General features: G+C 36.7%; 1 protein-coding gene across 2 annotated transcripts in view; it reads left to right on the top strand.

The window, feature by feature from the left end:
* Positions 1-16,241, top strand: part of LOC107710761 (disabled homolog 2-interacting protein-like) — a 122,764-nt gene that overhangs the window by 10,687 nt on the left and 95,836 nt on the right. Inside the window, exon 1 of one of the 2 annotated variants that reach the window (XM_016515609.1) lies at positions 8,740-8,898. The exons of the other annotated variant lie outside the window; for it this stretch is intronic. The gene's annotated coding sequence lies outside the window, so the exon portion shown is untranslated. Of the gene's footprint in view, positions 1-8,739; positions 8,899-16,241 lie in introns of those variants that run through there. 2 annotated transcript variants of the gene reach the window in all.

Genomic DNA, 16,241 nt, shown 5'->3' with positions numbered 1-16,241 from the left:
GATGCCCTGAAGGAGCCTGAGAAGTTTCGAGCCAAAATCAAATATTCACATGCTTATAACTTTGGGTGTGGTCGACTTATTTTCACAGTAGTCACCTTTTTAGACTCTTGGATCCTTGCCGAGTCCAGCAATACCAAACATGCCAGGTTTTGCCTTATGGTTTGTGCAACGTTGCATTTTAGCGCTTAAAAAACATTTGCCAATATCTTAGAAACCGTTACACCGATCGACACGAAACCACCGTAGGAAATTCGGGTGCCGGCTGTGCCGGCTGTGTTCTTATGCCCAATTGCCAAAATTTTGATAGTAAGTGGCAAATAAATGCCGGCAATCAGCTTTGGGTGTGGTCGACTTATTTTCACAGTAGTCACCTTGTTAGACTCTTGGATCCTTGCCGAGTCCAGCAATACCAAACATGCCAGGTTTTGCCTTATGGTTTGTGCAACGTTGCATTTTAGCGCTTAAAAAACATTTGCCAATATCTTAGAAACCGTTACACCGATCGACACGAAACCACCGTAGGAAATTCGGAAACATAGCGTGCCGGCTGTGTTCTTTATAAAATGCTATATTTTACGAATGCATTGGTGTATCATTACGGAACTTTGTATGTACCATTGAGACCATGACCTGAAAGTACTCAAAAAGTTTTGAGACAGTGCCAACTTGTGGTCAAAAGTTATAATGAAATTTCAAATAAATGCTAATAGCTTTCTGTGAATTTTGCCTATTGTAATGAGACTGGTATTAATAGATTCCTTGGGTCATGCTATGGGTGATACCAATGTTGCCATAGTCAGCCAAACTTCCTTGTCCACCATTTAGATTTTCTTTAAAAACCTACTATTTCGAACTCCTCCTAGACGGCTGGTCCGATTTTCACCAAAATCAAATCATATCATCTTCAGACCATTCTGACAAAAATGTATGGATTTTGTGTTGATAGACAAAACCGTTTTCGCATACCAAAGCAACGAATTTAAGGGATGATGCCAAAATGTCACTTTAGGCTGTATCTCTGCAATGCTTTGGCATATTGACACCAAACTTTGTGTGTGCCATTGCCAACTCACACAGAACACACCACCTCGATTTTATAACAGCACCACCTATTGGTCAATCGTGATAAGCCAATTAATGATGTTACTAGAGGTTGTATTTATGATTTTTCAGCCATTTTGACTAAAATCATCCTAAAATGGCTTCAATTACTCATTTCTGCAGTTGGTCTGATGCTTGCTTCTGTAGTGCTTGGCCCCGCAATTGCTGCTTGCAGCTATATTTTTTTATTATTATTATTATTATTGAAGAAATAGATATTAATATTTCAGCAAGGATGCATTAATTGATCAAAAGTGGCAGTAAAGACATTTAGAATGATTGCCAACTCACACAGAACACACCACCTCGATTTTATAACAGCACCACCTATTGGTCAATCGTGATAAGCCAATTAATGATGTTACTAGAGGTTGTATTTATGATTTTTCAGCCATTTTGACTAAAATCATCCTAAAATGGCTTCAATTACTCATTTCTGCAGTTGGTCTGATGCTTGCTTCTGTAGTGCTTGGCCCCGCAATTGCTGCTTGCAGCTATATTTTTTTATTATTATTATTATTATTGAAGAAATTAATATTTCAGCAAGGATGCATTAATTGATCAAAAGTGGCAGTAAAGACATTTAGAATGTCACAAAATATTTCTGTTTTAAATAAATGCTGTTCTTTGCCGTTTGTTTCTATTCTTCAAAGAATCCTGAAAAATGTATCACGGTTTCCACAAAAATAGTATTATTTTAATATTGATAATAGTTTCTTGAGCACTAAATCAGCATATTATAAAGATTTCTGAAGGTGACACTGAAGACTGGAGTAATGGCTGCTAAAAATTTAGCTTTGCAATAACAGGAATAAATAATATTTTTAAAAATTAAATAAAAACAGTGTTATTTTAAATTGTAGTAATATTTCACAATAGTACTGTTTTCTTTATCAAATAAATACAGCCTTGGTGAGCATAAGAGATTTCTTTCAAAAACATTCTTTCATAAAAATAATGAGCACCAAACTTTTGAATGCTAACTTTAGTTGCAGTATATTATCAAAGGTTGAATTAAATTAGGATAATAGAAAAGGTACCGCGATCACAGGCTTTCCCGTCCACATGGGATTAAAGTTCTCAGAAGAAGAATGAGTTTTATTTTATATGAGTTGGCATAAAAACAGTACATAAAGTGCCCTAATTTTTCTGAGGTTTTGTGCAAAGACAAAGGGTTCAATTCAGGTGATTAAAAAGACAACGTATATAATGAAACACAAATGTACCTAACCTCCTCCAGGAAAGCTAGTCCCGTTAAAAATGGGCTTTACGCGTTGAGCTCTGTAGCTTTGTGTGCATGTGTTTAGAAATAGCATCGCTGCAAGGGACCCTACAAATTCCAATCCGTTGTACATGTTGAGAACAAAAGGCCTGAGAAGACACTTTTGTTGAGCAATCTAAGCACTGTTGAAAGGAGCAAGCGTTGATTTGGATGCTGGTGAAAAGACCATGTATGACTGCTAAGCGCTTCCCAGATGAGAAGCTAATCATTTTTGGTAACAGCAAGCGCACCGAGTCTAATCCATCTTTCATCTGGCCTGTTTTCCTTTCTTGTTTAGTTGAAGAAAATGCGGAGCTGAGGTGAGAGCTGAGTTACAGAAGCTCGCTATTGAAGTCTACTAATAAGTCCTTACATAGATCCAGTGTGGAAATGCCATTCTGCTACAACATTTTTTGACCATGTCAAGCATGTAGGCCTTGTTGGAAAATGCTAAACCTATTTTGAGGGTGTTTTAAGTCAGACCTCCTCATCTTGGAGTGCTTTTCTGTCTCTCGGGTGGTAAAGTGAGGCGGCCTTTTCAGACTCTGGAATGTTTCACTTGTTCATTTCAAGGCGGGAATTCAGGTGCTCTGTCATTTTTCAGCTTTCAGGACAGGCACTCATGGGGACCACTGGCCTTTCTCACACAGGCTCATCCCAGACCTCCCATGGGTTATTCACAGGGAGTGCTTTGTCTCTGTGGTGACAGCTGTTGAAATTCTTCCTCAATGCTATGGAAGTTTTCTACAAAATTCTGGCGATTGTGTCAGACTTTAGCTAAAGTAATGATGCAGTGTTTTCACAAAGTGTTACACAAAGATGACGGTTCGGTATGTTAATAATAATAATAATGTTTATATTATTTATATTTATAATATAAAATAATGCAAATATATAATATAAAATGTACAAATAATAATAATAATAATACATTTAGAAGTCTTTAAATTAAATTCTTCTGCATAAATATTAAATAAAATATCTTTTTATTACCAAAAGGAGAGAGCGATTTTCAGCAGATTGCAATAAACAATCTTGACAATTTTAATTGCGTTTCTGAACTGTAAGCAGCTTAATAGCACTTGGTCTAAATGTGGCACTTCGATCAAGAACTAACTTTTACCCCATCAAAGTGATTGTGCAGTGACTGTATATTTATAAATGTCTGAATAAAGGTTATAAAGGTTCCTAATGCATTTTATTTAGATAATTAATTTAATTTATTTTGAATTTAGTCATTGTGGAAGATACTGTTTTAGATGTTCCGTGTGTCTGAATTATTGGGTTAATTTTTGAACAACAAACAAAAATAAGACCCTATGAAATCAGATTTATTTATTAAATTTTTCTTTGTGTTTAATGATTTAATTAAATGTTATTAATCATTATCATTATTTAAATCATTAATATTCATAATATGCTTAAAACTTGTACAATTTAATTAACCTTTTCAAATATAATCAATTAAAATTGTAACAATTCCTTTTATTTTTGGCATAAATGTACTGTACTATATAGGTTTACTGTTTTAATTAAAACATTGATAAAATTGTGTGATATTACTTAATAAATAATTTTGCAGTAAATTGTAATATTATTCTTATTACTTTAAATACAGTTTACTTCACAAATGTAATATATGTCTTAAAGTTAAACCAAACTTTCATTTTGGTGGGTTGTAGTGAAAACCGTGTTTTCTGTGTGTGTAGTTTTATCAGATAAAATGGTGAAATGCTGGTGAAGTGACTCTCAGAGCAGCTCTGGAGAGGAAGTTCATGTAGACGGCAGACACTGAAATCACCATGAGAATCATACGTGCTTGAGTATGTGTAGTAGACAAAACTGCGCCATTCAGTGACACAGAGATCCACAGAACATGCATGCATATTTAAATAGCAGTCTTTTGCAGTATAATATTCACAGACACTGGTCCATATCGCATTTGATTAAATGTACAGAGCTACTTTAGATTTCTTTATACAAAATTTGCCAAATTCTGTGACACTGCGTGCTGTGCTGTAAATTCCATTTTTATGACTGGACTCTGCAGTCCTGTCTGCATTTTTTGCATCATGGAAATAAGGCCCTACAAAAAACAAAATTTTTTTACTAATGGTATAATAGGACATGCATGTCTTCTCATTGCTCTGATTTCTCACTCTCTCAAACTAAAATCCAAACGGAACCAGAGTGGACTTTATTTTCTTTATTTGCATAGAATTTAAGTCAGTCATATTAGATCAGCGTTTAACACAAACTATGAGACATAGACTTTTTTAGCCAACCTTGACCAAAAAAAGATCTTATTTCGATTCATTTTTCACCTGTTGTTAGATTAAAAATACATTACAGAAAGAAAAAAAAACAATTTGGGGGGGCTTTAAAAAGTTTTTTGGGGCAGACCCCACTAAAAGAAGTTTGGCTCCCCTGTCCATGAATCTCTAGTGACGTCCCTGCTTCAACTTACAGCTGTGTAGAGTCCTCCACACATTGGTTTCTTCTAAGTTGTATGAGTGTGTAATTATTTTTTAATGAGAGGTTGGCTTCTGTTCTGTTCTTTGTGTAGCGCTGTTGCTTCTCGTCTATAGTAGAACCCAATCCTGATGTCTTTGCCTTCTCGACCACAGCCTGATGTCTGATTGGTCCAGTATCCATCTGGAATTTTGCTTTCCCTGCTCTGGACCCCACCCTCCCTCTGCCCTGAGGGCGTCAATGAACAACGGCATTCCCTTACACAGCCGCGTGTGCATATGTGTGTGTGTTGACTATAGTGCTAGAAGGGAAAGGGGAATATGAGTGCTTTTCTTCCTTTTAAACAGACAACAATTTTCATAGTTACACCTAATGACAAAAGTTTTTTTCTGGAAATGGCTGGGTGTCCTGTTTGTATTTTAGTTGCTTTATCAAATAAATACAGCCTTGGTGAGCATAAGAGATTTCTTTCAAAAACATTCTTTCATAAAAATAATGAGCACCAAACTTTTGAATGCTAACTTTAGTTGCAGTATATTATCAAAGGTTGAATTAAATTAGGATAATAGAAAAGGTACCGCGATCACAGGCTTTCCCGTCCACATGGGATTAAAGTTCTCAGAAGAAGAATGAGTTTTATTTTATATGAGTTGGCATAAAAACAGTACATAAAGTGCCCTAATTTTTCTGAGGTTTTGTGCAAAGACAAAGGGTTCAATTCAGGTGATTAAAAAGACAACGTATATAATGAAACACAAATGTACCTAACCTCCTCCAGGAAAGCTAGTCCCGTTAAAAATGGGCTTTACGCGTTGAGCTCTGTAGCTTTGTGTGCATGTGTTTAGAAATAGCATCGCTGCAAGGGACCCTACAAATTCCAATCCGTTGTACATGTTGAGAACAAAAGGCCTGAGAAGACACTTTTGTTGAGCAATCTAAGCACTGTTGAAAGGAGCAAGCGTTGATTTGGATGCTGGTGAAAAGACCATGTATGACTGCTAAGCGCTTCCCAGATGAGAAGCTAATCATTTTTGGTAACAGCAAGCGCACCGAGTCTAATCCATCTTTCATCTGGCCTGTTTTCCTTTCTTGTTTAGTTGAAGAAAATGCGGAGCTGAGGTGAGAGCTGAGTTACAGAAGCTCGCTATTGAAGTCTACTAATAAGTCCTTACATAGATCCAGTGTGGAAATGCCATTCTGCTACAACATTTTTTGACCATGTCAAGCATGTAGGCCTTGTTGGAAAATGCTAAACCTATTTTGAGGGTGTTTTAAGTCAGACCTCCTCATCTTGGAGTGCTTTTCTGTCTCTCGGGTGGTAAAGTGAGGCGGCCTTTTCAGACTCTGGAATGTTTCACTTGTTCATTTCAAGGCGGGAATTCAGGTGCTCTGTCATTTTTCAGCTTTCAGGACAGGCACTCATGGGGACCACTGGCCTTTCTCACACAGGCTCATCCCAGACCTCCCATGGGTTATTCACAGGGAGTGCTTTGTCTCTGTGGTGACAGCTGTTGAAATTCTTCCTCAATGCTATGGAAGTTTTCTACAAAATTCTGGCGATTGTGTCAGACTTTAGCTAAAGTAATGATGCAGTGTTTTCACAAAGTGTTACACAAAGATGACGGTTCGGTATGTTAATAATAATAATAATGTTTATATTATTTATATTTATAATATAAAATAATGCAAATATATAATATAAAATGTACAAATAATAATAATAATAATACATTTAGAAGTCTTTAAATTAAATTCTTCTGCATAAATATTAAATAAAATATCTTTTTATTACCAAAAGGAGAGAGCGATTTTCAGCAGATTGCAATAAACAATCTTGACAATTTTAATTGCGTTTCTGAACTGTAAGCAGCTTAATAGCACTTGGTCTAAATGTGGCACTTCGATCAAGAACTAACTTTTACCCCATCAAAGTGATTGTGCAGTGACTGTATATTTATAAATGTCTGAATAAAGGTTATAAAGGTTCCTAATGCATTTTATTTAGATAATTAATTTAATTTATTTTGAATTTAGTCATTGTGGAAGATACTGTTTTAGATGTTCCGTGTGTCTGAATTATTGGGTTAATTTTTGAACAACAAACAAAAATAAGACCCTATGAAATCAGATTTATTTATTAAATTTTTCTTTGTGTTTAATGATTTAATTAAATGTTATTAATCATTATCATTATTTAAATCATTAATATTCATAATATGCTTAAAACTTGTACAATTTAATGAACCTTTTCAAATATAATCAATTAAAATTGTAACAATTCCTTTTATTTTTGGCATAAATGTACTGTACTATATAGGTTTACTGTTTTAATTAAAACATTGATAAAATTGTGTGATATTACTTAATAAATAATTTTGCAGTAAATTGTAATATTATTCTTATTACTTTAAATACAGTTTACTTCACAAATGTAATATATGTCTTAAAGTTAAACCAAACTTTCATTTTGGTGGGTTGTAGTGAAAACCGTGTTTTCTGTGTGTGTAGTTTTATCAGATAAAATGGTGAAATGCTGGTGAAGTGACTCTCAGAGCAGCTCTGGAGAGGAAGTTCATGTAGACGGCAGACACTGAAATCACCATGAGAATCATACGTGCTTGAGTATGTGTAGTAGACAAAACTGCGCCATTCAGTGACACAGAGATCCACAGAACATGCATGCATATTTAAATAGCAGTCTTTTGCAGTATAATATTCACAGACACTGGTCCATATCGCATTTGATTAAATGTACAGAGCTACTTTAGATTTCTTTATACAAAATTTGCCAAATTCTGTGACACTGCGTGCTGTGCTGTAAATTCCATTTTTATGACTGGACTCTGCAGTCCTGTCTGCATTTTTTGCATCATGGAAATAAGGCCCTACAAAAAACAAAATTTTTTTACTAATGGTATAATAGGACATGCATGTCTTCTCATTGCTCTGATTTCTCACTCTCTCAAACTAAAATCCAAACGGAACCAGAGTGGACTTTATTTTCTTTATTTGCATAGAATTTAAGTCAGTCATATTAGATCAGCGTTTAACACAAACTATGAGACATAGACTTTTTTAGCCAACCTTGACCAAAAAAAGATCTTATTTCGATTCATTTTTCACCTGTTGTTAGATTAAAAATACATTACAGAAAGAAAAAAAAACAATTTGGGGGGGCTTTAAAAAGTTTTTTGGGGCAGACCCCACTAAAAGAAGTTTGGCTCCCCTGTCCATGAATCTCTAGTGACGTCCCTGCTTCAACTTACAGCTGTGTAGAGTCCTCCACACATTGGTTTCTTCTAAGTTGTATGAGTGTGTAATTATTTTTTAATGAGAGGTTGGCTTCTGTTCTGTTCTTTGTGTAGCGCTGTTGCTTCTCGTCTATAGTAGAACCCAATCCTGATGTCTTTGCCTTCTCGACCACAGCCTGATGTCTGATTGGTCCAGTATCCATCTGGAATTTTGCTTTCCCTGCTCTGGACCCCACCCTCCCTCTGCCCTGAGGGCGTCAATGAACAACGGCATTCCCTTACACAGCCGCGTGTGCATATGTGTGTGTTTTGACTATAGTGCTAGAAGGGAAAGGGGAATATGAGTGCTTTTCTTCCTTTTAAACAGACATCAATTTTCATAGTTACACCTAATGACAAAAGTTTTTTTCTGGAAATGGCTGGGTGTCCTGTTTGTTTGTATTTTAGTTGGGCTTCTATTATTGTTCTCTATGAAGGAAAGACAATCCTTTTCCTCTTGCTCTCTCATAACATACCTACACATTCTCTCTCTCTCTTGCTCGCATGGCTTAGATCTTGTGTAAAGGGGAGGGACTGAACTCTGTTTTCAGTGAATGCCCCTGCCGGAGTCTAGCGCTAGCATACACTCGCTCTCACTCACACACAAAGCTGCTATTCCCACTAGAAAGGGAGTGTGTGAATGAAGAAACAGGAAAGAGAGAGAGTTTGGATGTAGCTGGACTGTTACTGGACAGTGGGATGTGTAACTATTGGCTCTCCATGGTCTGATGATGTGATGGTGTGAGGTGTTTCTGCACTGTTGGAGTGATTGAGGTAAGGATTACTTTTCATTCTCTGTTTGTGGATCACTGACAGTGTGAGTGTGTGCGTGTAAATGTATATGTGGACAGGTGAAAACTTACCAGAAACTAGAGCAAGTGCGTTAACATTCTGGGGTTGTGGAGCCATGCTGTACTCAGTGTTTCATCAGCAAGTTCCTCTGCTATTGTTTTGTTACTGTAAAAGTTGTCATTCTCATTATAAGTGGAAATCTGATAGTGGCAGAAACTCTCCTTTTGAAAGTTTTGTATCTGAAAAAGGGTTTATCCAAAACTATAACTGATTTTTCTAAACTTGTCTCTGTCCAGTGTAGAAGGTCTGTGTCCACTAGCAGTTCAGAATTGGAGATCCTGTATCAAATACATTAAGTATAATTTATAATCAGTGAGGTCAATTTATTAATTTATTAAAAATTGAGTTTGAAATGAATTGCAAATATGATTATTTGCTGAGAATAGATGATTCAGAGAATTTTGGCAGATAAGTACATTTTAAATAGACTTTGAAAAGTGTATTTGAAAGTCAATTTATGATAGAAATCTGATATAAAGTTGGTTTATTTTATTTTATATCAGGGCCTGATATTTGTTTTACATATCCTGTTATATATTTTAAATAATCACACTAATAGGAATGCACAACATATGTAACATATTAGGCATAGATATTCAAATTTAAAAATATTTATTCAGATCGAACTATGTTGGATATATAGTTCATGTTAATTTCTCCTATTTTTACATTTAGATTATCTATCATTTAACACTCACTTAAAATTAATCTTAACAAACTAAATTTTACTAACATTGTTAAATGTAATCTTTGGCAGATTTAAAATGAATATACATTTTTCATACTGCACTTTATAATGTTTTGATGCTTATTCACTTAAAAAGATGGATTTTTAGTCTTTAGTGTGAATTTTTTATTATTATTATTATTTTACCAAATAGTAAAGAATTTTAATGTTGACCATTCATCAATATTAGCATAGCCCCCCTATATACCAGGATGTGCACATGCAAGTCTGTGTCAAACTTGAGTGACATGCTTTCAACATCTCCCTATGAATACACCTAAAATGCAAACCAGTTTGTCGACCATTGCAAGGCACTCCATGCAGGACTGTATTCACAGATCATTTTTGCTCTATTAATAGCCTGAGACAGGGCAGGGAGTGAGACTGCAGCTGAAGGGAAGGAAGTGGGCTTGGAGAGCACAGGGATTACCATGGGGTCAGTGCACTAGAGGCCCCACACCGGCCATTCCCTGGAACCGGGCTGTTTGGGAATGCTAGCGTGATTGGTGGCAGCCATGCTGCAAAAATGAATCACACTGCAATACTTCTTTTCTTTGCACGACTACATGTCTTCAGGTAGGTTCCATGCCCTTACTGTTGTCTAACAGCTAATCTCTAATCTTTGCCTGTCGTACCAGAATAAAACAAAAGAGACCGACAATAAGCCAGGGAGAAAGAACAACAGTCTCTGCGGCATAATTCAATACCGTCACAGCTGTGACAATATGTACGGTCAATCACGGTCTGAATGGGGAAGATATGAATGAAAATGAATAACTAGATCCTCAGAAAGAGAGACTAGATAAGACATCCTCATTTTTTTGCAATCTTCATTGCAAAACACCCGTCTCGAGCACTTTGTGAGTTTTGTCCTCATGTGAGAGTTATGACAGTACAGACTCTGGGTTTATTCAGTAGGGGACTTTACCTGTGGAATGTTAACTGCCTTCATTTCTCTCCTGTCACACACTCTTTCTCCTCCCGCCGGCGAAACTCTCATCCCCTTCTCCACGCGTCTGTTTCCAGCACCGCTTCTGTCAGTCAAAGCTCAACCCGGCACCCGACGCTTTGACCCGCACCTCTCCTGAAACTTTACTGTGGCTCTGAAGCCTTTGATTGGTCACGTATCCTGCTCCTTTACACCTGGTATTAAAGGGGTCATATGATGCTTTTTTTAAAGATCATTATTTTGTGTATTTGGTGTAACCGAATATGTTGACATGCTTTAATGTTCAAAAAACACATTATTTTTCAAATACTGTACATTATTGTAAGTCCTCTATGCCCCGCCTCTCTCAAACGCTTCGTTTCTACAAAGTCCCTCCTTCCGACAAGCGCAGTCTGCTCTGATTGGCCAACTGACCCAGTGCATTGTGATTGGCCAATCAGAGCAGACTGCTCTGATTGGCCAGCTGCACGCACACACACACACACACACACACACACACCGCTCTCTCTCTCTCGCTCACGCGCGCACACACACACACACAAACACACACCGCTCTCTCTCTCTCTCTCTCTCGCGCGCACGCACGCACGCACGCACACACACACACACACACACACACACACGATGCGCAAAACTCCGCATTTGAACAGTCAATAGCAAATAAACTAATAATTATGCAAATATTTTCACATAGTGAGGTAGATATGTGGGGCGTGTTAGAACGAGCCGTTTTAGGGGGGGCGTGGCAAAGTCTTAACTTTGATAAAGAATATCTCTTTGGTTTTGAGACTTTAGTCTTTGCAACTTCAGGGATCTTATCTATGCACAATCAGCTTGTAACACTCCAAAGAGAAAGGAAAACTTGAAATCGCATCATATGACCCCTTTAATATGTGTTTCCGGTGACTGGATTACATTTTTACTTTTATCCAAAGTGACTGACACTACCGTTCAAAATTTTGGGGTCAGTAAAAGAAATGAATACTTCAGCAAGACTGCGTTAAGTTAATCAAAAGTGACAGTAACAACTTTTATGGTTTTTACAAATGAATGCTATTTCAAATACATGCTGTTCTTTTGAACTTTCTATTCCTCAAGAAATCCAACTGTAGCACAACTGTTTTCAATATTGATGATATGAAATGTTTCTTGAGTCAGCATATTAGAGTTATTTCTGAAGGATCATGTGACACTGAAGACTGGAGTAATGGCTGCTGAAAATTCAGTTTTGCCATCACAGGAATAATACATATGAAAATTGATTTCACAGCTTTACAGTTTCTACTGCATTTTTGATCAAATCAATGTAGCCTTGGTGAACACAAGACACATCTTTCAAAAAAAGATCTTACTGACCCCAACATTTTGAATGGTAGTGTACATTACAATCAAAAAACATGGCATTGCTATTAGAAGAACTTTAGTCTTTATTACAAGAACTTTAATCTGTACTCTTTGTTGCAGTTCTTGGCTTTTCTTTGTATTCTGATTTCCTAATGCGAGAACAGACACTGCATGCTGTTTAGTGATGTGGGCACTCCATTTAATGAACAGTATCCCATTAATGATTTTACTGGATGACATTTCGAATATCTAATTTCACTCCCCAAATCCTCCCCCACATCTCTCTCCCAGTGTATTTTTCAAGGACACTTCAACTTTATTTTCTCCCCTTAATTCACTTCTAGTCCTTATTAGCATCCTTTACTGTGGAAATGTTTTTTAAATGTAATATACATGTTTTTTCTGTGAAATAATAAAAGCATTTTGAGTAGGAGATCACTTTTATTATTTTAAATTTGCTGGTTGTCTAATGCAACCTAATGGAAGGTGTTTAAAGCAATCCGCTTAAAAATATCAAGATACTATCCGGATTTGAAGTGCATGTTAATCCTAGATGTAAAACAGGCGTATCTGTATACAAATCACATGCTTTATTATGCACTCTAAACAAATTTCTATTCAAAAGGTTTTTTTTTTTTTTTTTGGTGGAAGAACCCCAATTTGGACCAAATACCAAGGGACTTTTTACAAACTTTCCCCAGCAGCTGAAGTGCAGATTGTTTGTCATTGTCATGGTAGCAGCGTGTGAGGGAGGCAGAGGAAGCTTTGATCGCTGCTGTGATGTGTCATGCTGTGAGTGACGTGTGCTTGACACTTTGACCTGGGCATCCACACGCACACAATGCCCAGTGTGTTTGTCCTTGAACAAAACAGGAAAAGACATTCTCGCTTGGTTAATTCTCCTCCGCAAATACATATAGCCTTCAACACGTTTCTGACTCAGAGGGCAGACTGTGAATTTAGTCTGCTGTTCCTCAAGGAGTGTTTGTACTTAAAAAAAAAAATCTATTAGAGTAGCTTAGGTTTATTTAGGAAAACATACAATGTCTTCTCACCAAACACACACACACACACACACACACACACACACACATTATTGTCGCAAACATAGGTACTTCTACAAGCACCAGGGACAAGCTCTGACACATTTTACTGCGTACACACACATACACAAAAAATTGAGCGAGGTCACAACAGGAAAACTAAAGAATGTGCATCATTTCCACTGGTGCCCTCAGACTTTCTTCATCGTAGACATACAAACACCCAAACAGGCATTCAGTCATACACATAGAGGCATGCGGTATGTTATGAGCTGTGACAGTAACAATAGGCTGAGGAAAAAGCGTGTCACCATAGTAAAACAAAGGGTATGTTCCAGTCAGCCAATATTGGCCTCATGAAGTGAATTTCACGGAGTGCTTGGCCATTTCTAGTGAGATTCCAAAACATAGAGAGCATGTACGATTAGTCCGAAGGCTAATCATACATCATACCCGACTTGGTACCGAAGTACCGGGTCTTTTGACAACACTACATCATACATAAGCTACGCAAAATCGCATTCAAAATCGCAGGCGATTCCTTGCCAATTATGAACGCGATTTTGTGTAGCTTGTCAGTGATCTACGGCTCTGTGTAGTAAATGCCGCTCCATCTGAAAGCACGTGCTGGAGATTTACTACTAATCACAGGAGCGGCTTTACTGACGAGATGCTCATGAAAATCGCATTTGATTTTTTGCGCAGCCCTAGGTAGTGTAAAACAACACCCTTTTTACCTTGTCAAACTCAACTCATTTTAGTGCATGTTCCTTTAAATGCTAATGAGCTCTGCTCACCCCACCCCTCTCTTTTCCGTGGGGTGACGAGCCGTTCTCATGGGACTGTTTACTTTAGCCGCGGAACTTGCTAACTAGCACGCTATTAGGAAAGGCGATTTGCAAAGATTCAAAAAAGAACCTTATACTCACTTCTTCTGTAGGTGAGGCTGGATCACGAATGATTCGCGTGAACATAGACGCATTTATGTAGATCGGGGGCGCATTCCCTTCAAAAACAAACGTATTCCACTGCATCTTCAGAGGCTCAGTTGTTGGGAGTAAATGATGACTGCTATGTTCATTATTACATTCAACAACATAACACCTCAATCGCTCAGGAGCCATTCTTGTCTATGTCCCTGCTCCGGCGTCCAAACAATGGAGGACTGATGACAGGTCACTCAGGGCAGGTCTAAGGTAAAACGCTAGTGTCAATCAACAATCGTGGGAGGGGCCTGTGTCTGTGTGACGTCACACAGACAGGTATCTGAGAATGGCTTGATATGAGAAAGGGGAAATGATTTAACGAGATTTTAAAAAAACACTGGGTGGATCTTTATCATTATAGGGTGGTTGTGTACACACACTGCCAACACACATTTCAGTTCAAACAACTTGTAAAAGTGCATGTAGCATCCTATGACCCCTTTAAGAGATTATATTGTGCTTTAAGGTCTCTAGGTCCTTCTCGTGAGCATTTTTCGATTCTCTCACTCTCTCTGTATGCTTTCTTTCTAATTCTGTAAATTGTCTCTCTTTGTTTTCTAAGAATTCTCTTGCCACTTCTTTTTCAACTTCAAACTCTGTTTGAAAGTAACATTTGGCATTTAGGTAGTAGTTTCAATTATTTCTGAAAAAGTCTTTATTTTGGATCCCTTCAACATTTTGATAAGTGTTCGTACAGATGACTGCACATCTTAACACAGCCGTTTTTTCTTGAATCATGGGCATCAACCTTGAGCATGAACAATATCATGTAATAATCTAAAGCCTCCTTCCCAAAGACATCCATGAGAGCATGCTCAAGATAATTTTCTTCACCAGTGTTACACTCATCTCCAGCAGAAAGGCATGAGGTCCAGGAAAGAGAAAGTGACACTTAATAACAAAAAGTCTTTATCTCTAGAATATAAATATAAGAATAATGTGATAATCAATGAAAAAGACTTCTTTGAATATTTACATTTCTTCTTATAGCAGAAATACTCATTTATACTCTTTCCTTATTTAATCTTCTCCTCATCAGTGGGATAAAAACATATTATAGTATTAAGTGGAATACATATTAAGTGGAACATAATGCCCAAAAGCTGCCCAAAAACCACAAAAACATTTAACTGACACCTGCTTGGAATCTGAGGTATTTTACAAAAAGATCAAAGGATATGAACATTTCATATCATGATTATAGTGACCAAAATGATCACGGTTATCAATACGTTACAATAGACTAGACATGTTCAAAAAGAACTCATACATGCACTGAAATCATTTCATCAAGTTTTATTTTGAAAATCACACAATACACATTTTTTATGCTAATTAACATTAAAATAATGACATTAAAAATTATGGATAGATTTTAAAAAGCAAAAATATATTACAACATAACATGTTATCTACTAACATGTACTACATGTTCAAATAAAGATTTTACAAATAAAAGTTTTATTAAATTATAAACCTCACATTTCAGCCTTTAAATCATTTGTGTGAGACAAATGATAAATGATATACATTTTATCTGCTCCATAAACAATACATAGGCTGCCTTATTATCCAAAGAGTTTTTGAATGTACATTAGCTTGTTTTCCATCTACAGATTAAGATTTACAATAAAAATTTGGTTTGCAGGTGTTTTGGTATTTGGCCTCTTGTCACTTTCAGCTTTTTATTAACTTACATATACCTGCAATATCTGAGGCCTCCATTCACAGAGTGTCATGAGGGTGAATAAATGAGAGAATTTTCATTTTTGGCCTAAATATCCCTTTCAATAATGACATAATCCTCCAGCAAATTACTTAACAACAGTTGAAACTTCAGTATATTAGCAATGGACATTATGAATTCTGTGATGTTGGTTTGTGTCAATCTAAAAAAGCAACATCAAAAATCAGATCACAATACTGTTAAAATCTCCAAAACTAAAGAAACAGGCAGATTAAGTTCAATGAAATGCACTTTGATGTATGTGTTAAAGGAACACTCCACTATTTTTGAAAATAGGCTCATTTTCGATTGAAAATGAAAAGTTGTGATTTTCTAGGCCAATATGGCTAGGAACTATACTCTCATTCCGGCGTAATAATCAAGGAACTTTGCTGCCGTACCATGGGTGCAGCAGGCGCAATGATATTACACAGAAAATCGCAGCTTTTAATTTTCCGTCGGTCTTAGTACACGATGTAACTACAGAAGA

Source organism: Sinocyclocheilus rhinocerous, unplaced genomic scaffold, assembly GCF_001515625.1.
Source record: "Sinocyclocheilus rhinocerous isolate Xijiao unplaced genomic scaffold, SAMN03320098_v1.1 scaffold2071, whole genome shotgun sequence".
Classification (NCBI taxonomy): Eukaryota; Metazoa; Chordata; class Actinopteri; order Cypriniformes; family Cyprinidae; genus Sinocyclocheilus; species Sinocyclocheilus rhinocerous.
The sequence above is the reverse complement of the archived record's forward strand: the minus strand, read 5'-3'. Positions and strand labels throughout refer to the sequence as shown.